Here is a 24401-nt window from a genome sequence, read left to right as displayed (position 1 = left end):
TTGTTGTAGCATTAAATCCACTATAGACAATACAAAAATGAATTCATATGGCTTTGTTTCAATAATTCGTTACTTATAAAAAAAACAGGCTGTGAGCCAGGTTTGGCCCATAGGCCACAGTTTGCCAACCCCTGGTGTAGAATGGCAGGGATTTTGTAATTAGAAGGCAGGGAGTCTACCTACCATTGATTGTTTGCCTTCTTCCCTAGCTAAAAACAAGACAAAACCTTGATTTCATCCAGGCAACTATGTAAGCAGGTATAGCTAAGTTCTGACCAATGAAGTGAAAGTTCATTTAGTGAACAATCTGAAAAAGGTCTTTACAAGGAAGTGGGCAGACAAAGGCCCTCGGCCCTCTCCCCATCCCACTGCCTGCGACTCTGACACGATGAATGTCACTCAGGGGGTTTTGCTAACCATGAGGGAATCTTTAGAATAGAAACCAATTTCAGGGATTTACAAAGAAAAAGTTAGAAGGAGCCTGAGAAGTCAATGACCAAGAGCCACATGTCAATCCTGGGGCAGAAAAAAAATACACACACACACACACACACACACACACCCCTTGCGGTGCCTGGGTGCCTCTGTTGGTTAAGCGTCTGCCTTCGGCTTAGGTCATGATCCCATAATCCTGGGATCCAGCCTGGACTGAGCTCCAGATTAAGCCCCAGATCAAGCCCTGGGTTGTGCTTCCTGTTCAGTGGGGAGTCTACTTCTCCCTTTCTCTCTGTTCCCCTCCCCCCTGCCCCACCCCCCACCCCTGCCGCCGCCAGTCCTGCTCTCTCGCCTTCTTGCTCTCTCACTTGCTTTCTCAAATAAATAAATAATTTTTTAAAAAAGAGAAAAATACATGTTCTGTTTGATACACTGATGCAAATATATCTTACTGATGCATTTGGGGCTTTCTTTTATTATGCAGCATACTTATTACTAACTCACGCGTGGCAGAATGATCATGAATCTAACATTTGACTAAAGAGCAATCATGAAATTTTTAAGTTCCACCTGCTTGTATTTAGTGATAAATAGAATGGGCATCATTCGTTATGCAAAACCATCATTTTGGATGTTCCCTCTATTTAAATATGCTGCTACCATGAGAATGTATTTAAGATCGGAGGTTGTCCACCAGGACTGATTCACTGACAATGGAATTCATCTACCCAGGAGGAAAACATCACGTAAGAGAATACTGAGTCACTCCGGAAGACTAGGCAGCTCTTATCCCTTGAGACAGAGAGTTGTCATTATTTAGCTACATTTGTACCACAAGCATTACTTCCTGAGGGATTTACAGTTTAATGGACAAAGTAAGATGAATCTATTCAAAACCAAGGGACTATCTTTACCTCGCTCCCCTCCAAAAAAAGGAGAATAAAATGAGCATTCTGCCCCAAACTAAGCAAAGAAGCAATCAAAAGCTACAATGTGTAATGGACAGAAACTTTAAATTAGCTGACAAGAATGCTTCAAAAATGCACTGTCTAAAAAGAAAAAGAAAAAAAAAAGACTGAACAGTAATAACAAGGTATGCTAGGGCACAAAGATTTAGAATCTGTGTTTTGAAGCCCTTCAGAGCTGTATCCAGGTTCTTCTACCGCTTCATAGCCTTACCATCTTGGGCGAATCATTTAGCCTCTGTAAGCCTGTGTGTACATCTGTCAAATGAGCAATTAGTATCTATTTTAGGAGAGTTGCTAGAAAATTAAGTGACATGACACTTATTCAGCATTCGGTGTGGTTCCTGAGGACTTGGTATTGCACCACTGTGTATCAGTTAGGGCATCAACAAGGCTATTGTAACAAATAAACTAAAAAATATAGGAGAAAACTCAGGCAAGAAAGTGATATTTATTGCTCTCCCTGTATCATCCCAGAGAGTCTCCAGGGTGCAAGTGGCTCTGCTCCACTAGGCGACGGAGGGGTCGGCTTCCTTCTAGCCTATCATTCTGCCATGTCCTGCTATACTCACCTCATCTGCATGAGTTGAGCTCGTTAGCCAATATCCCATCTGGGGCTGGAAGGTAGTCGAAGGGAAAGTGGATGGTAAGTGATTTCCTTTAAAAAATTATCATCTAAGTTGCAAACATCACTTTGCTCACATTTTACTGGGGGAAACTGAGTCACAAGACCACACCTGGCCACCAGGAAGCCTAGGAAATAAGTTGCAAACTGGGTGGCCAAAGGCCCTCCTAAAACTCAGGGAGGTTCTAATGTTAACATGACGAAGCAATCACATACTTTTTGAAATTACTTCTGTGCCATGGCCAAGGCTAATTTGAAGAGGAAGAGTATATATTTACAGCAGGGCAATATGAAAATCGGGGAGTTCTGCCTACTACTCTAGAGCATAAATGTGTAGACAAACAGAAAAGCTATAAAGGTTCCTGTTTGCTCCTGGAAAGAGTACCTTAGCCAAACTACATATGTTTTAGCTCTACAATGTCCCTGTTGTACAGCTATTTTTCTGTCTTTGAATGGAGGAAGGAAGACTGTGAGGATGAGAGTATGCTGATTCCTTAATAGGAGAAAGAGAGAGAGAAACACTTTAAACTTCACTGTGACCTAATATCTGAGCTAAACTGTCACATTCTCATCCATCCATTATGAAGATAAATTGATTACAAAGTCAAAGGCAGCCTGTGCCATGCTGTGTCTAGAGCACCCCTTGGGGGACCTGAAAAGCGGGTAACCCTCACAGCCCTCATCAACACTTTGCCCTGGGTCATGAGTAGCTGTAGCGAAGAGTATAGGACAAAAAGAGTGGCAGTCAACTAGGACAGAGAAGGTGAGGAATGCAAAATGAGGGTAAAAGCCAGGCAGAGCACTTGGACAATAACAGAAAGACCAAAAAGAAAAAAAAGAAAAAAAAAAGAAAGAAAATTACAAAAAACTAAAAAGACCCCAGATATCTAAAGCAATCCTGAGAAAGAATAAAGCTGGAGGCATCACACTTCCTGATTTCAAGCTGTATTATAAAGCTACAATCAAAACAGTATGGTACTGGCATAAAAACAGACACCCAGAACAATGACACAGACTGAGAGCCCAGAAAGAAATCCATGCATATACATACATATATAATCAACTGATATTTGACAAGGGAGCCAAGAATACTCAATACTTTTCAAGAGAAAAAGTATCTTTAATAGATGGTATGGGAGAAATTGAATAATCATATGGAAAAGAATGAAACTTGATCCCTATCTCACACCAGTCACAAGAAATTCACTCAAAATGGATTAAGAACTTGAACACCTGAAACCATAAAACTCCTAAAAGACAGTATGAAAAAAGCTCCTTGGAATGGATTTCAGTGATACGTTTTGGGGTGTGGCACCTAGAACACAATCAAAAATAAACAAAGTTGTACTACCTCAAATTAAAAAGCATCTACACAGCAAAAAGAATGATCAACAAGTGAAAGGACAATCTACAGAAAGGGATGGAAAGGGTTAATATCCAAAATATATTTTAAAAAACTTACACAACTCTATAACAAAAAATCAAATGACCAATTAAAATGGGCAAAGGACCTACATAAACATTTTTTCCAAAGAAGATATACAAATGGCCAAGAGGTACAGGAGAAAGTGTTCATTGTTAATCATCAGGGAAATACAAATCAAAACCACAGTGAGATATCGCCTCATGCCTGTTAGAATAGTGAGCATCAAAAAGATAAGAAGTAAATGCTGGTGAGGATGTGGAGGAAAGGCAGCCCTAATGCAGGGGGCGAGGGGCGCAGGGAGATTGTAAACTGGCATAGTCACTATGGAAAAGAGTACGAATGTTTCTCCAAAAATTAAAAATGGAAATACCATATAATCCAGCAACTCTAATTCTGGGTTTGTATCCAAAAGAAACAAAATCACTATCTTGAAAGATACCTGGATCCCCATGTTCATGGCAGCGTCACTTACCACAGCCAAGGCTTGGGAACAATTTACGTGTCCATCAGCAGATGAACTGGATGAAGAAAATGTGGTATGTATGTAGAGTGTATGAAAGAAAAAACATGCTGCCATTTGTGACAACGTGGACAGACCGGAGGGCATTGGGCTAAAAGAAATAACTCAGACAAAGAAAGGCAAATACTGTATGATCTCACTTCTATGTGACCTAAACAAAACAAAAAAACCAGCTCATAAGAAAAATAGATCAGAATTGTGGTTCCCAGAGGTGAGGGAGAGAGGATGGAAGTGCTGGATGAAGGGTCAAAAGGAACAAATTTCTGGTTACAAGACAAATAAGTGAATACATAAGAAATTTTTTTTCTTTTTTTCCCTTGTGTCCGTATGAAATGATGGATGGTAATCACTTCACAGCATATGTAAGTGAAGTCAGTGTGCCCTACACCCTAAATCTGTACAGTGACCTGTGTCAGTTATATCTCAATAAAACTGAAAGAAATAAAGAAGTTACGTAAATCACAGACACATATTGTGTGTAGGCTCTTCAGCATGCAAGGAAATCCTGATGCCCTTCTGTTCCTTTACATTCTAGGCATTTCTCCGCGGTGTGATTACCATGGGAAGGCATGCATCCCAGCTGGACATCTTGGAAATATTTGGCCGAGTCTCACATTACAATTCAGAAACTGGAATCACCCGATACAGCTCTAACTGGATATCATTGGATTATCTAGATTGTTCTCTGCCGTTAAGAGAGTTTCAGCTCTCCCTCAGCAGTCCTCCCTTTCTTCCCAAGTCTCCCTGACTTCGTGGAACTTACTTACTCTTGTTTCTGCTTATTCATGACTGGAAGTGCTTCATGATTTTACAAACTTCCTTCTTTCTGAGGACATTTTGGCTAAGGTTCTGCTTGTGATGGCTTGATTCTCAACATATCTTCAGCTGAAATTCCTGAGAGAGAAACTGAAAGACTCACCATTCCACCACTGTCCTTGAAAAACAGCACTCTTATCCTAGGTCACCTCCTAGGCAGCCATAGACTGACTGAATGCCAGTGGGTCATTTTGGCCTGATCAGCTGTAGCCTGAGTTTGGATCAAGAGGTGAGAATACATCTGCATAAGAGTTAGGAACCACCTAGCCCCCTCCTCCCGGGCAAGGGGCCACAGGCAGGGCAGGGCAGACACTCACAGGATTGGCCTCATCCAATATCATTACTGACTGGTGCTCCTATGGCATTCACTTGGAAGAATAGGACATTTGACAACAACCTGAGAGAGACCCTTAATAAAAGTACAGTGTGAAAAAGTGCATTACAACCCGACAGAAGGCAGAACCAACCAGAGAAATCCACAGAGTCCTGCCATTTACTTACACGCGTTACGTTCGCTTGAAATTAATGAATCACCTACATGTTGTAGGTGTCCAGTTGCCTAATTTTAAATGATGCAAATGTCCTCTAGCCTAATTAGCATTTACAAAATCATTCTGGTATTTCACAAAAGATGATGAATCGATTTAATTAGCTTTAAACTCTAAATGCCCAGTACAGATACACCCAAGTCAAGAATGCGATGTAACTAAATTTATCTTCTGTGTCCTTCCACCTCAAATCATATCCACCTACACATGTGGGGACACACACACACACACACACACACACACACACACACACACATACATGCAGGCTTCCCCAGGATCATGCTTCCTTAGGACACCCAGTCTGCTCCATGGGGACACAGATGACACTGAACTCCGCGGCCCTTCCCTCTTCTTCAGAGCCTGCTCTTCCATATGACCTCCTCGCCTGCCCCAGCAGAAGCTGTCTGGAACTCAGTGCAATATGGTTAATAATTGGTCTTAATTCTTTAATTAAACCCATTAAAACCAGGATCACAGGAAGATCTTCCTGGTAACAATTTACATCTTTCTCCCCCTAACAACCCAAGGGCCACTGGCCTCTATTACATTAACCTTATCATTCTATTCCAGTGAAGTGTGTTTTAGAAAAGGTTGGTGTTTCCATTTTGAGGCAGAATCTGATTAGTGATTTTCCTATCGGAGAGATCAGTTTCTTTCAACACACAGACAGTGTGGCAGCGGTTGTATCATAAGCAGCATCTCTATCTATGGTCCCTCCCCATGGGGTCACTAACTATGCAAATTACAAAAGTCTGTCTCCAGGCAGCAGTAGGGGTGGGTGGGCACCGCCCGCCCACACTCTCCAGGGCATAGCGTGCTAATGGTGACCATGGATCGTACTTTTTATCTTCCCCTCTGATTGCTTGAGACTATCGAGACAGTGTTATCATTCATCAATGACTAGCATGTGGAACACAGAGAACAAGGACTAATTCTGGTCCCTTTATTAATGGAATGATGGTCTATTTTCCGGCTCTAAGTACAGGAATTTTCCATGAAGGACCAGATGTTAGCTCTCACTCATTTGTGCCAACTGCTAGCAGAGCTGTCCTGGGTGCCCTGCTTTGCCACTGAGCAAGCTAAAGTTATAGGACTTCCCAGCAATGGAAAGTCACAGCCCCCTGAGTTTCTAGCTTGCCGTTAACACCTTCAAACCGACACTGCTTTCCTATGCACCATAAGCAAATCAGAAGCAACATCTGGCAGATTGAGAGTCAGAAGGCAAGACAGGTATTGGCAGGTATAGGACACCTCTAAGTCATATTTGACTTATCACTGTCACCCACATCAAATCAAGTACAGAGCATTAAGAAACACTCCTGAGTGTGCCTGCAATGGCCAGGCTGGTCATTTTATAATGAGGCAAGCTACTCTCATACACTATTCTTTATTGAAATGCCCCATAGAAGAAGAAGAGATGAAAGATATTTATTGAGCATCTATATGCAGGGTCCTTGTGGAAAGTGACAGAGACCATTGGGCCAAAGCATTTCATTCATGCATGCATTCATTTTTAGATGAATTATAGAGCACTTGCTATAGGACAAATGCTAGGTTCAATATCAAGCCAAACAGTTCCAGACCCTGCTTTACTGGAGTTTATAATACAGCGGAAGAGTCAAGTGTGGATCATATAATCAAACAGGCTTATAATTTTGAGCCGGGACCCATGCATGGAGCAGCATGAGAGCAGGGACCAGGGAAGGATGCCCGGGGAAGGGGACTGAGAGGTTCACAAGGTGTTAACAGATGAAAGAAAGGTGGTGGGAGCAGGAAGAAAAGAACAGGTCAGGCAGGAAGTTCAACCCGACGTGGAAGTTCCCCCCTGTGGGTGGAACAGGGTCCTGTGGGGAGCTGAAAGCAGCCCCAGTTGCTGGATGCCCAACAGTGGGGAACGGTGGGGGAGACAGGAGACCATGTCTAGGAAAGTGGGCCAGCCAGACGGTACAGACCCTGGCAGGGTGGGAGGCATTGGGTCTTTTTTGGAGAGAGAAGCTGAAAGGCACCCACAAACTCATGCCACACGGGGTACCCAGAGAAGTCGGAGGAGAGCTACATAACCATGGTAGGAACATCCAGGGCTCAGAGCAGGTCTAGCAAAACAGATTGAACTTGGAAATGCCAACAGGAAAAGAGAAGGAATTCCTTCCCAGGCCTCAGAGGGCACAGCAGACACAGGACTCTCTGACTCAGTGTCCTAGAAAGCTTTTACCTGGTCCAGCTACCTCGTTATCTTAGAACATAATTTAACTTATATTACTGGGCTGCAATGTGTTATTTTTAGGAAAGCCATGAAGAATAGCGCCAACAAAACTTGAAAAGAAAAAGTCGTCTTTAAACTAGAAATCCAATTTGAGTGTGTTGGCCAAGACAACGGTAATTTTGAATAAAGAACAATAGGGAGGACCTAATTTACTGGCTACCAATAGCAGCTATCAGTAGGGATTCAGAAGGTGTGATCTTGGGACAAGGATAGAAAAACTGGCCAGTGAAATCGAATAGGAAGTCCAGAAATAGTCCTACCCATTCGAGTCACCCGATTTGTGAAAATGACATTGTAGCACCGTGGGGAAAAGACAGTATTCTCAGGCAATGGAGCGGAGCCAGGTTATTATTCACATGGAAAAATAAGGAGCTTTGGCTATCCCACACTGTCCATAAAATATCAGTTCCAGATAGACAGCATATCTATACTTGAAATGCAAAGCAATCAGGAGCACTGAGGCTTTTTAGGACAGTGAAGTTACTCTGCGGGACATTACAATCATAGTACAATACAATACATACAATCATGTACATTTGTCCAAAGCCCTAGAATGTACAGCATCATGAGATGACCCTGACGTAAACCATGAACTGTGGGTGCTAATGAGCATTGCTGTAGGTTCTGCAAGTATAACAAATGTCCACTGTGGTTCAGGATATTGACAATGGGGGAGGGAGGCTGCAGCTGTCGGGGGTTGGGGCAGGGGCATTGTTCTTTCCCCTTAATTTTGCTGAGAACGAACCTAAAACTCCTCTAAAAAGAAAATAGTCTTTAGAGGATGATCAAGGGGCACCTGGGTGGCTCAGTCAGTTAAGTGTCTGCCTTCAGCTCAGGTCATGATCCCAAGGTCCTGGGATGGAGTCCTGAATCAGGCTCCCTACTCAGCGGGGAGTCTGCTTTTCCCTCTTCCCCTCACCCTGCTCCTGCTTTCTCTCTTTCTGCCTCTCGCTCTCTCTTTCGCAAAAATAAATAAAATCTTAAAAAAAAAAAAAAGACAATCAAGCATTCAGAAAAAAATATAAAAGAATATATTTCTAATGTGGGGGTAAGCGAAGATTTCGTAAACAGAACACAGAACACAGCAATAACCATAAAGGAAAACTGATATATCGGACTATACTAAGCTAAGTAGATTTTTGTCATGGAAACACAGCCATGGGAACAGGCTTTCCACTTGAGGAAGCTGAGGTGAGGAAAATGTTTGTGAAAAGCCATCTGGGAGATGCCTCAAGTATTTAATTTTCTGAACACTTGGATAACAACTCAACCACGACTGAGTTATGAATTCAGAGAGACTCACGGGGCTGTTCTTCCTTTTTTTAAAATCTTATTTATTTATTTGACAGACAGAGATCACAAGTAGGCAGAGCAACAGAGAGGGAGAGAGAAGCAGGCTCCCCGCTGAGCAGAGAGCCCAATGCGGGGCTCGATCCCAGGACCCTGAGATCATGACCTGGGCCGAAGGCAGAGGCTTAACCCAATGAGCCATCCAGGCACCCCACAAGCTATTCTGACCATCACACAGATTTCTGCAAAACCTTGTACAGGCCTCCATCCTTTTGTCCCAAAGGACTAGGAAGATCAAACTTCTCCCAAGTCCCTAGTTTCTTGCAGTCAGTAGCAGCTCTAGAATTTCAATGGAGGAAGGATTTAGGAACAGCAATCTAGAGGAAGGGGAAACAAAGAATTTGTCCTGAATCTAGGGCATGTGTAGCACTTTACACAGGACACATCAAATGTTCATTTGCCATCTCAAGCCACAGTGGGTGGGATGGAGGAGACGGGGCCGGCCCCCAGTGACAGTGATCACCTGTCTCCTCACCTTTTCTAACCAGCTCACTTCCTCAGAACAGGCATGTCACCCAGTGATCCAGAGCCACCAAACAAACCCAGCCCAAATTCCTGGCTCCTGCATGCCTGTCTCTGAGGTATGCCAGGTTGGTGGGTGCAGCACCTCCCAGGTAGCCACTCTGGAAATACAGGAGCCGGTGTTAGAGGAAATGAGTCTCTGAATTGAAGAAAGTACCAATGCTAGAGCTGACTAGAAAGCAAAATCAACCTTGGAACCCAGGGGATCATGTTCTCTCTTCCCAGCCTCAGAACTAGGTCTTTGCCTCAAAACAAGTACTACCACCCCCAGGGCTCAGCTCCCCATCCATCGCGTCCCCAGCTGGGCCATGGCTCAGTTCTACAGCCTCTGCTGCCCCTTGGTGGCAACTCCTAGCATTGCTGCAGACACAAAACCGATATCCTTTAGCAGGAAGCTCTGTGTCCTGGTTCCTGGATACCGGACGTATGTGTGAGTGCGTGCGTGCGTGTGTGTGTCCACGTGTGTGTGTGGGTGTATGGGAAATCCTTGACCCACGAGACAAGACAAGACTCTGGCTATTTTACCAAACATATAAACTAAGGAGCTCTTCCATGGTACTTTCTGACCACAAGAACTCTCATGAGGCCACTTACAGATTCATCCTCCTGCGAGTTCTGGAGCAGCTGAAAATACAGTCCAGAGCTTTCCTGTCCTCATTCAGATGAAAATTACTTGACTAAATTAACAGATCTCTTAAATATTTAAGGAAGATTCTGAGTTCCAAGGCAAAACTAGCCACAAGCTGTCCCTTCCTACCCATCCCGGAAAGGGGGGGGGGAGGGAAAGATGTCCGCTCTCAGGATGATTTTAAAAGAATCCTTAAAAAACAAACACAAAAACTCTTCTCCTGCTGGCCTCCCTAATGTGAGCAGGATAATCCTCCCAATCACTTTTTTTCCTGCCTAAGAAGGAATCAAATTCCCAGCTGTGACAAGTCATCAGAAAGTACAAGTCTAGAACTTCACTAAATAATCTCTCAAAAGTAATGCTTCAGCCCCAGAGGATGTAAGTATATAGCAAGCATCCCAGGGGGCTAACCAGGGGAACAGTTCGCTCTGACATCAGGTAAAATCTTGCCTACTTTCCTTGAAGAAGCAGCTCCCAACCTTTTGAAGATGATTCCTTTGCAATGTCAAAATATTTCACATATCCCCTCGTAACACAATGACAAAAAGAGGCTATGAATTCTGTAATGCTTTTAGATGAATTTGAATGTTATTAATCGCAACAGCCTCCGTGTACATTTGAAAAATTGCAGGGCTTATGTTGAGACTGTATTCCAGCTGTGGAAAGAATGTGGGGCAAATGTGACACCCCTGGTTCTCCAAAGAGCTGCTTGGTTCCCGAGGTCTTTCTAGGTCCCACATCAGGCTAGAGGTGTTAGAAACAATAACAGGAAGACGGATGTTACAAACTAATCCCGAATGATGGAATGTGGGTAGGGCCCAGGGCACCGTGTGGACCTAGAAGCCTCCCACCAGCTAGCCTCAAATTCTACCCTCTCCAAAATAGTCACTCAGGTAACATTTATTCAATGTCCAAATGGGCTCGGTTTGCACAAGACAGACCAAGTTTTCACCTTCAGGAAGGAAATGATATCTAAGATTTCTCACAGTTTTTAACTACCTCCAAATATTTTAAGACTTAAAAGATTAACAGGGATTAAGAATGACTTCTCAGGGGGCACCTGAGTGGCTCAATTCATTGGGCATCTGCCTTCAGCTCGGCAGATTGAGCCATCCTGGGATTGAGCCCTACTTTGGGCTCTCTGCTCGGCAGGGAGTCTGCTTCTCTCCCTCTGCCTGCCACTCCTCCTGCTCTTGCTCGCTCTCTCTCTCTCTCTGTCAAATAAATAAATAAAATCTAAAAAAAAATTTTTTTTTAATCAACTCTCAGGCGCCTGTGTGGCTCAGTCAGTTAAGCATCTGCCTTTGGCTCAGGTCATGATCTCAGGGTCCTAGGATTGAGTCCCACATCAGGCTGCTGAGCAGGGAACCTGCTTCTCCTTCTCCCTCTGCTGGTGCACGCTCTTTCTCTCTCTCTCTCTCTCTCTCAAATAAATAAATGAAATCTTTAAAAAAAAAAAACAAAATTTAAAATTTGGTTCTACATGGTTTCCAGGCAGCCTTTGTCTAAAATGTAAACCTTTTACACAGGGATTTGACCTCTGTGGCCAATTGCACTTAGCTTCCTGGCATTAGTACATAGGCAGCACCTCTGCAGAAGTCTCTTCTTAAGAATGTGCAGCTGCCAGAAATGCAACCCAACGTGTCCCATCAGCTGATCACACACCTTTGCTTGGTGTCCACCTTGCCGGCCAGGGTTTCGGCTCCCTAGAGCATGAGCCCCGTCTGTCTTGCTCAGCCCTCGGTCCCCAGGACGGAGCACAGCACTGGCTCGCATCAGATGCTCAGTGTTGGTCCAAGGAATGATGAATGATGGTTGCATTAGTTTTCCAGTTTCCGCTTCCCATTCTGTTCTAGCTTTCTTTCCCTTTTCTCTCTGCTCCCGCTAATTTCCTGCTCTTGGCCTCCTTTGCTCCGTGTCACTGCTTTCCTGAAATTAGAATCCAAGCGCAGTAGGAAACAGCTGAAGAGTTGATCTTTTGGCACCACCTCAACCCCTCTGCGAACAACGGTGCAGAAGGCAGCCTAGAGTGCGACTATCAGAAAGTCGGCCCCGATTCCCAGACCACATATAACGAGGCCAATTAGCATTCAGAAATTTGACAAGGTCATATCTCTTTTCCTCTCTCCGTCTTCTCCATCATCTCCTCCTTTTGTATCTGTTCAAGCCCCTTTAAGGATCAGTTCTCAGCTGCCTCCATTTGATTTCAAATAATTTTCAGAAGCAGGCAGTGCGTAAACAAGCTCCCTTCTGTGGGGGTCCGGTGACGGCCCCACGTGATTCACCTTCTACTGGCCCTCTCCATGTTTATAAACTCCAGAACCCTGCATTCCTCGGATCCTTGGACTCTCAGAGGCTGTATACTCATCTATTTGTCCCAAGGACACCGCGGTCCCATTCTGAGTTCTCCTGACCCAACCCTGACTTTGTCCGATTTAAATAGCATAACCCAGGTGAAATGGGTAACAGGTGAAAACATTTGATTCATTTCTTTCAAGCAGAGGAATGAGAAAGCATGTCACTATTGTATCATCTACAAATTGGACAAAGACATACAAAACTCCTTCTTCAACCATGAATCTCCTGGAGCAACATTTTACTATATGTGGCTTTTCTTTTATTACACCTTTTTTTTTTTTTTTTAATGTAACCACGAGAATCTTGGCTTTCTTTACTGTGTTGGGGTTAATTAGGAAAAAAGAACAGGTGGCTGGAATAGAAAAGGAAGTGAAGAACAAGATCAGATGTTTCATCTCTCTCTCTCTCTCTGTCTCTCTCTCTCTTTTTAGTGATATTTCAGAAGGAAAAAGAAGCTGAGGAAAATAAACCCATAGTTCAGGAGTGTGTGTTAGAGTTATGTGACAGGAGGCTAATCTCCTGTCTCTCCCTGTGTCTCCAGGAACTCCAAATTGGAGCACAGCATAGGTACAGAGCATTCGTCTAAGATCCCACATGGGAAAAAGAAGAAAGGGAGGTGGGCTGAAGGCAGGGGGGACATGAGAAACAGTTGTTTCAAAGGACGGAACTAAGTTACCCGCCCCCCAATAAAACTCAAATTACATGCATCTAATTGAAACTGCAGATAGTGTCTTTAAAAGTTTCTATCAACAAACTATGGCAAATAAAAATTCCTTATACAAGACACATTACAACCAGGCTAAGATGTAATGGTCTATAACTGGTATAATTTGAAGAGGTAAGTACTCTCATTTTTGCTTTCTTTAGTGAAAATAATTAATGTGCATGGGTTTGCACAGGTAGATTTATACCCTATCATTCCTCTCATCTTACTTTTTTCATGAAATATCAAGTTCCTCAGCCACAAATTCTTCTGCCATAATTTTTTTTAGTTTAACAATCATTTCACATAAGAACTATACGGGCAGTGTCTCTGAGGCCACTCCAATCACACCCTCTCCTTCCAACTAAAGGTAAACAAGCTCCTGAATTTTCTCATAATCATTCTCTTGCTTTTCCTGTTGCTACATTGTCACTTGTAGCTCTAGTTTGACCATGTTCACTGCTGTATAGCGTCCCATTTAATGACCAGATCAAAATGTTTATTCTCCTCCTAATAGCACTTGGCTTGATTGCAGTTTTAAATGACTGTGCATGATTCTGCTGCAAACATTCTTGATTTTTATTTATGAAGGCACATTCGCAAGAGTTTCCAAGATCTTGAAGCAGCAGTAGACTTCTGGGTTGTAGAGAATGAGCCCGCCCAAATTCCCTAAGTGTGGCCAACTTGTTATCCAAAGGACTTGTACAAATTTACACTCCCAGGAGAGAGGAGTATTCCTACGGTTCAAAATCCTGGTCAATAACCAGTATGTGTCATTTTTTAAATTCCCAACCTGGTAAGCATGAAATATTATCTTCTAAAAAAAATTATCTTCTGGATTTAATTTGCATGTTTTGTAGATACCTAATGAGGTTAAGCATCTTTACAGAGATTATCATGTTTTCTCCATTTATGAAGCACCTATTCACCTAATTCACCCATTTTCCAACTGAGTGGTTTGCCTTTCCTTTATTGTCTTGTGTATATGCTGGACACAGCCCTTTTGTCAGTCATAGGTCAGTCATAGCCACAGTCTTCTCCCTCTTTGTGGCCTTTTTTCCTTTTCCTCTTAACTCTGTGGTTCACCTACTGATCAAATCTCTCTCTCTCTCTTTTTTTTTTTTCCATTTCTGTTCAGGATTTCTTTAGTGATCTGAACTCACTCCTGAACTCAGCAAGTTATTTTGGTGAAGGAAAACATGAGTGAGAAGCCAAGCTTTTGTTTTGTTTTGTTTTCCCTTTCAGTGTGTTTATTACTGCATTAGAGAAAAAGAAGGCACAAGCATGTCATTTTGCTTTTGTCATTGAGTAGAATGTACTGATCAGGACAGGGCTCTAAAATACAGGATAAAGGCCTGGCAAGAGAAGGAAACTTTGGAAAAATTGTGCAGTTTGGCTGTATCTTAAAAAGTAAGCCGGTGACAGAAAAACAAGGCAAGAAAGTAGAGAGAGGGGCGCCTGGGTGGCTCAGTGGGTCAAAGCCTCTGACTTCAGCTTGGGTGGTGATCCCAGGTCCTGGGATAGAGCCCCGCATCCGGGCTCTCTGCTCAGCGGGGAGCCTGCTTCTCCTCTCTCTGCCTGCCTCTCTGTCTACTTGTGATCTCTGTTTGTCAAATAAATAAAATCTTTAAAAAAAAAAAAGTAGAGAACATCATCACTTGGTTGATATTATTTTGACCACAAGAGGGATGGGAGACAGAAATCCCAAAAGGAAATTTACAAAGTAGACTAGAGCATCCAGACCTGACTGCCCTTACAGCACAGGACCCCAATTTATAGTGACCAACTTATAATGAGGATAGTCACAAGCAAATGAAGGAAAAAATAACAAGAGATGGAGCCCTTCGAGTTTTGAGGAGATTTAGGAGGGGGTTGTACCATGGACCAAAAAAAAAAAAAAATGCTATAACCAATAAGGAAAGAATTTATATGTAAAAAGCTAACTTGGGTCCATGCACTCTAAAGAGAGTACTAGAGTCCTAGGGACTCAGGTCAAAGTGAGTGAAAATAACAAATTATGTAGTTCCATGGCTACATTGTCTCACCTGCCCAATTTACCAGCAACTTCTCTTGGGAAGAAACCCCAGGAATCAGAAACCCAGGGTTGGCACAGGTGAGTCTCAGCTCCTGTCCCCGTGTATAAGGAGTCAGAACAATTAAAGCAACCCGTGGGGTGCCTGGATGGCTGAGGTGGTTAAGCATCTGCCTTTGGCTGGGGGTCATGATCCTAGGGTCTCGGGATGGAGCCCCACATCTGGCTCCCTACTCAGCGGGAAGCCTGCTTCTCTCTCTCCCTCTGCCTGCCCTGCCTTTTGCTCTGTCAGATAAATAAATAAATGCATACTTGCAACCCCCTGATCTGATAGCTCTCTCAGCCCTTGCCCTGGAGGGTCTGCTGGAGGACAGAAATGCTACATGGAGTTATTCAAACACTGATTGAACATTTCCTATGTCCAGGCAATGTGCTTGGCATTAGGGATATTGAAATAATCTACATTTCCTGGCACTCAAGATATTCACAGAAGACATGGGCTATAACCTGATTCTATGTGCAAGCCTCTTGACCCCTTAGCCTGGTTCAACTCATCTTCCAAATTATAATAGAAATGCCTTCCCAGGTAGATGTCATTGGATAACTATGAGGCTAAAAAATGTATAATATTCAAATGCTATCTAGAGTTGAATGTGATGTATACATATTACATCACTAATATAGATAAGGCTGATGGGCTTCTTACAAATTCTGCCATGAGTTTAAAGTTCTTATTTTTCACAGTTTTCTCTTTAGAAAGGCCTGAAGACGGATGTAAAGAAGAAAGGACTTCCCCACAATGGCAGTGGCAGTAAAAAGAGAACGAAGTGATGAAGAGGCTGGCCTATATGGGCAAGGCCAGCCTGCAGGCAGGTCACTTGGCATCTGGCTGGTTTGTGGTTCTCAAATTCTGGCAACATCAACGCCACCCCAGGTTTGACAATTACAGCAGCCATGATGGGATGTAGCTCAGAAATTTACATGTTGGACTGTGACTGCAGGTAACGTGGATACAGGTGACAGGCGGGCTGCCCTGTTATTTTCCGCTCACCTTCAGCCCTATCCCTACAAAGCATGAGGAATTAAATGGATAAGTGACCATTTAACAGTTTATTCAATTAAAGGGACAACTGAGCAGATGGCACAGGCCCCAAAGTGCAAGATAGCCTTTTCCATTTACTAAATTAGCTAACTGCCAAATCTGTGCTATACTTTGAGAAAAAAATCAGCCATTAATCTTCAACAAGGTTTTAGGGTTTTAACCTTAATTTCCCAAAATTCTAACTGTTACTTCATCTACCTGCTCTTTAGGTCTCAAATTGGGGTTTTGGAAATTAGCATCATTTTCAGGGCTTTCCTCTTTCAAAGAACTCAGTTTATTGACAATATAAGAAAACTTTTGCTGAGGGGAAGTGGAGCTGTTTCTATAATTTTTGGATCATTGAGAGACAGAAGTAAATCAAGTGAAAAATTCTCAAATTCTACCGTGTTGTGAGGCCATAGGCATGATTGGCTGGGAACACCCTCAGATGAGTTCCTATTTATGGAAAATTTGCTTCTCCTATATATGCTCTGAATTATTTGTATGTTAAACTAAAGTTATATTGTCTTCTTGGCAGCTTTCAAGGTATTAATTTCAATACTTGATTGGAGTTAAACAGTATGAATTAAAATGGGTTCCAAGAATTAAGAAAATTAGGAGACACGCTTCCAAATCTCATGAAGCATTCACAAGTAAATCAATGTAGAACATTTGGAAATGATAAAAGAGAAATGCTGGCAGATAATGTTATCAATATGTGTGTTCAGAAGGCTGAGCAATATGACTTAGTATCTTTTGGAACCATCTGGTAAACTTATGTGAGTCACATAATGTACTGGACAGTTTATTTTAAAAATCCAATAGTACAACAATTATGCCTTTTTAGAAAATGGGGGGTTATAATTCAAACTATCAGATGAACAAGAAAAAGTCATTACACATTCAAATACCTATCATAGGCAGCAGTTGCACCTAACTGACCTATAGAAGTCCTTCCTTACCCATGGTTCCACTGTCCACAGTTGCCCACAGTCAACCATTGCCTTGGAAGAAGATGTTGTTGTTGTTGTTGTTGTTGTTGTTGTTGTTCTTCTTCTTCTTCTTCTTCTTCTTCTTCTTCTTCTTCTTCTTCTTCTTCTTCTTCTTCTTCTTCTTCTTCTTCTTCTTCTTCTTCTTCTTCTTCTTCTTCTTCTTTAAAGATTTTGTTTTTAAGTAATCACTACATCCAACCTGGGACTTGAATTCACAATCCCAAGATCAAGAATCCCATGCTCTATTGACTGAGCCAGCCAGGTGTCCCAGATGATCTTCTTTCTTACATATCTTCAGAAGATCAGTAGTAACCTACTGCTGTGTCACAACGCCTACATCACTCACATCTCATTTCATAATATAGGTATTTTCTCATTTCATATCATCATCAGAAGAAAAGGGGATATCATATAATAAGGTGTTTCGAGAGAGAAACCACACTCCCATAACTTTTAGTACAGTTTATGGTTACAGTTGTTCTATTTGATTATTACTTATAGTTGTTGATCTCTTACTGTGTCTAATTTATAAGTTAAACTTTACTTAGTTATGTCTATGAGGAAAAAGCATAGTACGTACAGAGTTTGGTACTTTCTGTGGTTTCAGGCATTCCCTCAGGGTCTTAGGGGAACATAGCCCCCATGGATAATGGGAGAGAAGGATTCCTGTATTTGGAAAATATTCTCCAACCATGTGGAGAAAACCTAGACCAAGATGAAAAAGGATGATGGAAAAAAAACAACAACTCATACTTCAATTTAACAAGTTCATAGAAATGACTTTGTATAAAATCATGTTACTATGAAAGAGGGATGGATAAGTTAATTCAAAGCAAGGTGACACAAGATGAAACATATACTCTATTAGTACCTTTCTAGTCCATTAATTGAGTAATTTTCAATTCATCATTTCAACTCCGACAATTCATACTATATACAGCTGGTGTCTCTGATATGTTTATTGTAACCTACCACCCCAATAGGTTATCGAGCATGAAAACCAACTGAAGAAATATGGATCAGGGCAAGTGCCCCCTAAAAAAGAAAGATGAGCTCAGCAAAACATTCTACTGAAATGTTTCAACCTGTGTGTTGTTCTTATGGAGGGGAGATGCCCTCCAAGACTTTTTAACTGGTGCCTAATATAAGGAGATAAAATGGGTAATCAGCCATTGGGTCTACCCCAAGCTCAGCTCACAACTGGAGAGTAGCAAGACCTGCCTGGCAGACACCTGTTACCCCTCTGGAGGTGGTAGGGAGTATGTCCCAAGAAAGAATGGCAGCCATGACCCACTTCCTTGGGCTGTGTCTCTGGAATTATAGTATAAACTCGAATTCCTAAAATCAGTATGAGAAAAATGACATTCTAGGGCTTCATCCAGTTTTCAGATTAAGTAGCAAGGAGGGTCTTCAAGGACAGGACGCTACGCGCTCTGACTTGTGTTCTTGTTCTCCCTTTGTATTGTCCCAATCAGATCGGAGGAGCTTCACCCACACGTCCACTGAACTCCTTCACGTATAAGCTAAGCACATCTACAAGCTGGTGTCTCTAAGTTAAAGAAAGGTGTGCCACGGGAAGAGGACATACAGGCCTCCTGTCTCTCTACTCCTCTTTCTAAGGCAGGCCCTGCTGAGCCTTCATGTCACTTGTTATAAGTGAGTGTGGCTGACCTTCACTCAGTGCTCCAAACAGCCCATGCCCATGAATTGATCCTCATAGAAAAGAGCCAGCAGTTCCGAAGCAGCAGAACCCACACGGGGCTGAGAAGCAGCCAGCTTCACCACCAGCCCACCGAGTAACTTTCACAATTCCATTGACCTCTCTGGCTTCAAGCTTCCTTTGTTAAAGAAATATTCAACATTCCAAAATGTGGTATGGGATTACTTGATAAACTATCACTTGCATTGCTTTTAAACTATCTGATCTTTTAGCAAATTAATTAAAATGTAGACAGTTTCCAGAAAGATCGTAAGCATCTATTGATGAGCAGGTTTCCTAAGCTAAGTAACAAGTTAGCTAAGCGTTATGTTGTTGTCTATGTGTAAGCCCCTCTTCAATTCATTATTATATTACTGATTATGGTGGAAATTAAAATGCTCACATCGTGGTGAGTATTGCATAACATTCAGAAATGTCAAGTCACCATGTTGTGAATCTGAAACTAACATTGCATGTCAACTAAAATTACAATTTTTAGGGGTGCCTGAGCGGTATCTGCCTTCAGCTCAGGTCATGATCCCAGGGTCCCTGGACTGAGCCCTGAGTGGGACTCTCCACTCAGCAGGGGGGCCTGCTTCTCCTTTACCCTTTGCCTGCCGCTCTGCCTACTTGTACTCTCTCTGTCAAAAAAAACAAACAACAACAACAACAAAAAACCCTTTAAAAAAAAGTGAATAAATAAATAAATAAAATTATACTTTTAAAAAAGAAAATGCTCATGTCTTATAGCAATGCATTTGGTTTTGGCTTTTGAGCCATGAGAAAATGCTAGAGTTTTGATTCTTCAGAATTAATAAGTTTGGCTCCTCAGGGACTAGTGAGTTGACATTTTCTCTCCATTTGCCCTAGGAAGCAGGGACAACATGTTTGCTATTCTATTTCTCCCTTACTTTGCACCTCCTACAGCAGGCACACAGAACCATTGTCCAGTGCTATCGCAAGGAGCAAGGCACTCTTCTATGTCTGGTTCTTGGCATCACCACAATCTGTCTGATAGTTCATGGAGTATGAGCTATATTTAAACCAAATCTCAATGATAAACTTGCAGGAAAGACAAAAGTTGTTAATAAAAATCAAGTCCAGACAGAAGAGTCTGCTCAACATGGATAAAATTAAAAAGAAGGTCAGAACATGATTTTGTTCCTGCTTCCTATTTCACTGTTGCTCAAAATGACATTTGAAATTGTTTTCTTAGAAATTGGCGGAGCACGATTTAAGGTTGCAAGAATGTTAATCACAGTAAGCATCTTGAGTAACTCAAACCCAGAGTTCCCCAAAACATGTGAGTGTTCTGTTTTCTTTTCAATCAGTTACAGGCACTTCTTTTAAATATGTTTCTGCTCAGGGCTCCTGGGTGGCTCAGTGGGTTGAAGCCTCTGCCTTCAGCTGAAGTCATGATCCCAGGGTATTGGGATCAAGCCCCAAATCTCTCTGCTCAGCAGGGAGCCTGCTTCCTTTCCTCTCTCTCTGCCTGCCTCTCTGCCTACTTGTGATCTCTGTCAAATTTAAAAAAAAAAAAAATTTTTATATGTTTCTGCTCTTGGTTCACCTGGGTGGCTCAGTAAGTTAAGCATCTGCCTTTAGCTCAGGTCATCATCCCAAGGTCCTGGAGTCAACCCCTTCATTGGTCTCCCTGCTCAGCGGGGAGCCTGATTCTTCCTCTCCCTCTGCTGCTTCCCCTGCTTGTGCCCTCTCTCTGTCAGATAAACGAATAAAATGTTTTTAAAAAATATGTTTCTGCTCCTAAAGTCACATCTTCCATAGTGTTTTTCACCATCTGCAAAACATAGCGCATGACTGGCTTAGGTGACAGTAACCAGGCATTTGCTGCGCTAACGTGCATGGATGCATTCATTATTAATGAATGGCACTGCTTCTGTATCATATTTAAAAAGGGGGAAAGAAATTAAATGATCAGGAAGGACATTGCATGTGATTTGCATTCCTACACACTAAAACATTTTTAAAATTATGTAACAATTAAAGCAGTGTGATGCTAGCACCGAAGCTGACAGATGGGTAAATGGAACAGGTTAGAAAGCCTGGTGCCGGGAATTTGGCAAAGATGGTAATTCAAATGAACAGAGAAAGGTACTGAGAAAATCGGATAATTTTTTTTTAATTTAAAACTCTAACTCCAGATGGAGAAAAAAATGGTGAATTTTTTTAAAAGTGAAGAACATACCCATATATACTAGAGTAGAATCATAGGGCTGGAGAGATGCAATGGAAAGAAATGGTGAAAGAACAAAAAATAACAAAAGAAAAGACAGAGGCTCTGAATGAGCCAATAATGGTGATATGTCATGAACTAAAGAAGATGATCAGTCAAATCCAATACATTTGAGGTCAAAAGGAAAGGAGAAAGGAAGTGAAGATCAAAAATAGACAGTGACTATATATCTGATCTTGGGAAGAAGAAGTCCTTCTAAGAATAAAAACAAAGAAAGGAACCACAAGAAGACTGATAAATTTTGCGACCCCCACAGTAAAATATCCTATATGTCAAGAAAGCCATAATAATTTTAAAAGGCAATAGACTGGAGAAAATATTTGCTCTGTATTTGAAAAGAGATTGATCTCTTAATATGTACATGGGTCTTGCCAATCAATAACAATCCCATAGGAATATGACTTAATTATAATGGCTAATTGACAAAAGAAATAGTCAAATTGATCAACTAAGCACAAGCACTAGCCTGTGTATCTTCCAATGTATAAAAATACAAAAAGGAATGAACCCAAAACTGTGACAAGAAGGGAGAATGAAACTGAAGGGACCTATGAAGGGAGAGCTCTACAAACTTCTGGAAGAAGGAAAGCATAGGGGGATGAGTAGACACAAGAAAGAGTCAGAAAAAGCCACAGCCTGGAATATATCAGAAGAGGACAGCCAAGAAAGTGAGCCACAGTCAGTCCAAGAGAACAGAGAAACTCGGGGATACATATGGGATCAGAATGCTCAGTGCTGTGGGGGCGGAGATACAAAGAAGGATTCAATGGACAGAATGATAGAAAACAGATGATGGGCATTCATCCTCCTTCTTCAGCGCAGTTTCCTCCAGAATTAAAACATCACAGTATTTTCTCCCCAGGCAAATGGAAGACAAAAGCAATAATAATAAGTGACAGCTCTTCTCCTCGTCATGTCCACGAGATGATGCAATAGATCCACCTATCTGACCCTCATAAAGCAGTGTGCAGAAGCAGAATGTGGACCCCTTCCTCCTAATGACTATTGCTACAAGTTAGTTTTTTTTTCTTTTTTTTTTTAAAACTAGGTGCCTTCCTCCTTTCAAATCCCTGTCTATGCACAGCTCAACTAACAGGCCTCCTTTGGTCGTACGGCCAGAATAATCACGGGCAACAGACATGGAAACCGTCATTATAGCCTAGACTAGCCAGTGTTTTCCTGAGTCAGATGGGTGAATGCAGAGGAGTTGTCTCTGCATAAGCAAGGATCAGTGTTTGCCACATCAATGTCATCAGCCTTGAAGAGCTACCATGAAACATCATCCCAACAAGAGTTTTTCACAACTAAATTTACAACACAAGTGCTATTTGCAGGTTCTCATAAACCATCACCAACAGCAGTACAAATAACCATATAACTAACTGTGTTTTGAGTTTTATGACAGTGTCCTGGCTCTACCTGAAATGTTGTATCTTTTACTAATCCCCGGTGCAACCATCTTCCTCCGTCTTGCTGACAACAGAATGCCGTGTTTATTTCCCCACCTAGCATTCTTCCGTACGCTTACCCATCTGAAGAGCTCTGTGCCAATTTTTGTAATAAAATTACTGCTGCCACTGGGGCTGCCGCCTGCTACTCTTTCCCACTAACCTTGATTGAACACTTGCTAGATTCCTGGCACAGTGAAGCACATCTTGTGGATTATCTCATTTATTCCTCTAAACACCCTCAGGAAGTGGTGCTCTTCTCCCCAGACAGAGGGATAGGGCCATGGGCACAGCTGACCGTAGGGTAGACCACTGTTTCCCAGTCCCCCCAACTCAATCCCAACACGATTTCCCCTGCATTGTGTACATTGTGGTTGCACCAGAACTTTGTCACTTGGGCTCTTTTTTTTTTTTTTTAAGTCCTGTTGACACATAATGTTACATAATGACACATAATGTCAGGTGTACAATTGAATGATTTGACAAGTTTATGCCTTATGTTATGTTCACCACAAGTGTAGCTATCATCTCTTTCATTGCATCGTTATTACAAGATCATTGACTGTGTTCCGTATGTTTTGCTTTTTATTCCCATGCTTTATTAATTTCATTAATTAGGAATACAGGAAGCTTGTATCTTCTTCTTAACCCTTATTACCCAAAGGGGCAACAATGTATGCTCTTATTTAGCACTATGTCTTGATACAAATGAACATTCTGGAAGCAGGGTTAGGTAAAGTAAATGCAGGAAGTGAAGTTGAAAAAAAATTATTTCACAGAGTAGAAAAAAAAATGGTATAAAGAAAAACATAACCCACCTCATTATTTTACCACTCCCCTCATACAGTCTTCCTTAATAACCCAACGGTCAAAGTCATCATTGATTAGCACTGGAAGGTAGATATCATTCTCCCTGTTTTATGGATGAGGAGAGCAGAAACTCACAAAGGTTAAGTACGTTTCCAAAGGTTGCAAGATCACGTTCCAAATCCAAGCTGCCCAGTTCCAAACCTCATGGCCATTCCTCCTCAGCGCCATGCCATCTCCATATTTCCATATCTTTTATTCTTCAAATGCTACTTTATCTTGAAATCTACTTTTTGAAATCAATTTTTGGAACATTTATCTTAGTGTGAACCCTTCTCCTTACAGTTCATGCCTCTAAGTCCAGAATTTCTAGAAGTGTGTCACTTGGGTAACATGGATCACGAGCAGGTGTCCATATCTCAAAATGAGGCAACTCTCAAAAAGGTGGGGAAGGACTACATAAGGGACCTAAAGGAGGTGTATCCAGTCAGCATTCTCTGGAAAAACAGAACCAAATGGATAGAGATATAGAAACAGATCAGGGATAGAGGGAGGGATGAGGGGTCTGGGGAAGGAGAGAGAGAGAGAGAGAGAAAGCCTTTTAAGCATTGAAGTATTGATTTTCACAACTGTGAGAGCTGACAAACCCAAACTTTGTAGGACAGGCCAGCAGCCTAGAGACACACAGGGAAGAAATGATGTTGTAGTCTTAAGTCCAAAGACAGTCTGGAGGAAGAATTCCTTCTTCCTCAGGGAACCTCAGTCCTTTCTCCTAAGATCTGGCACTGAGTGGGTGAGGCCCCCTCTCCTTAGGGAGGGTTATTTGCTTACTCAGAGTCTACTGATTTAAATGTTAATCACTAAAAGATCCCTTCCAGCATCAACAGACTGGTGTTAGACTAAAATCTGGGTACCATTGCCTGGTCAAA

At 42.1% G+C, this 24401-nt stretch overlaps 1 protein-coding gene across 1 annotated transcript in view; it reads right to left on the bottom strand.

The window, feature by feature from the left end:
• AKAIN1 (A-kinase anchor inhibitor 1) overlaps positions 1-24401 on the bottom strand; it is a 48106-nt gene that overhangs the window by 2818 nt on the left and 20887 nt on the right. The gene's annotated exons all lie outside the window — the stretch shown is intronic.

Source organism: Mustela putorius, unplaced genomic scaffold (assembly GCF_011764305.1).
Source record: "Mustela putorius furo isolate JIRA1106 unplaced genomic scaffold, ASM1176430v1.1 tig00003858_pilon_pilon_pilon, whole genome shotgun sequence".
In the NCBI taxonomy this organism is placed as follows: Eukaryota; Metazoa; Chordata; class Mammalia; order Carnivora; family Mustelidae; genus Mustela; species Mustela putorius.
The sequence above is the reverse complement of the archived record's forward strand: the minus strand, read 5'-3'. Positions and strand labels throughout refer to the sequence as shown.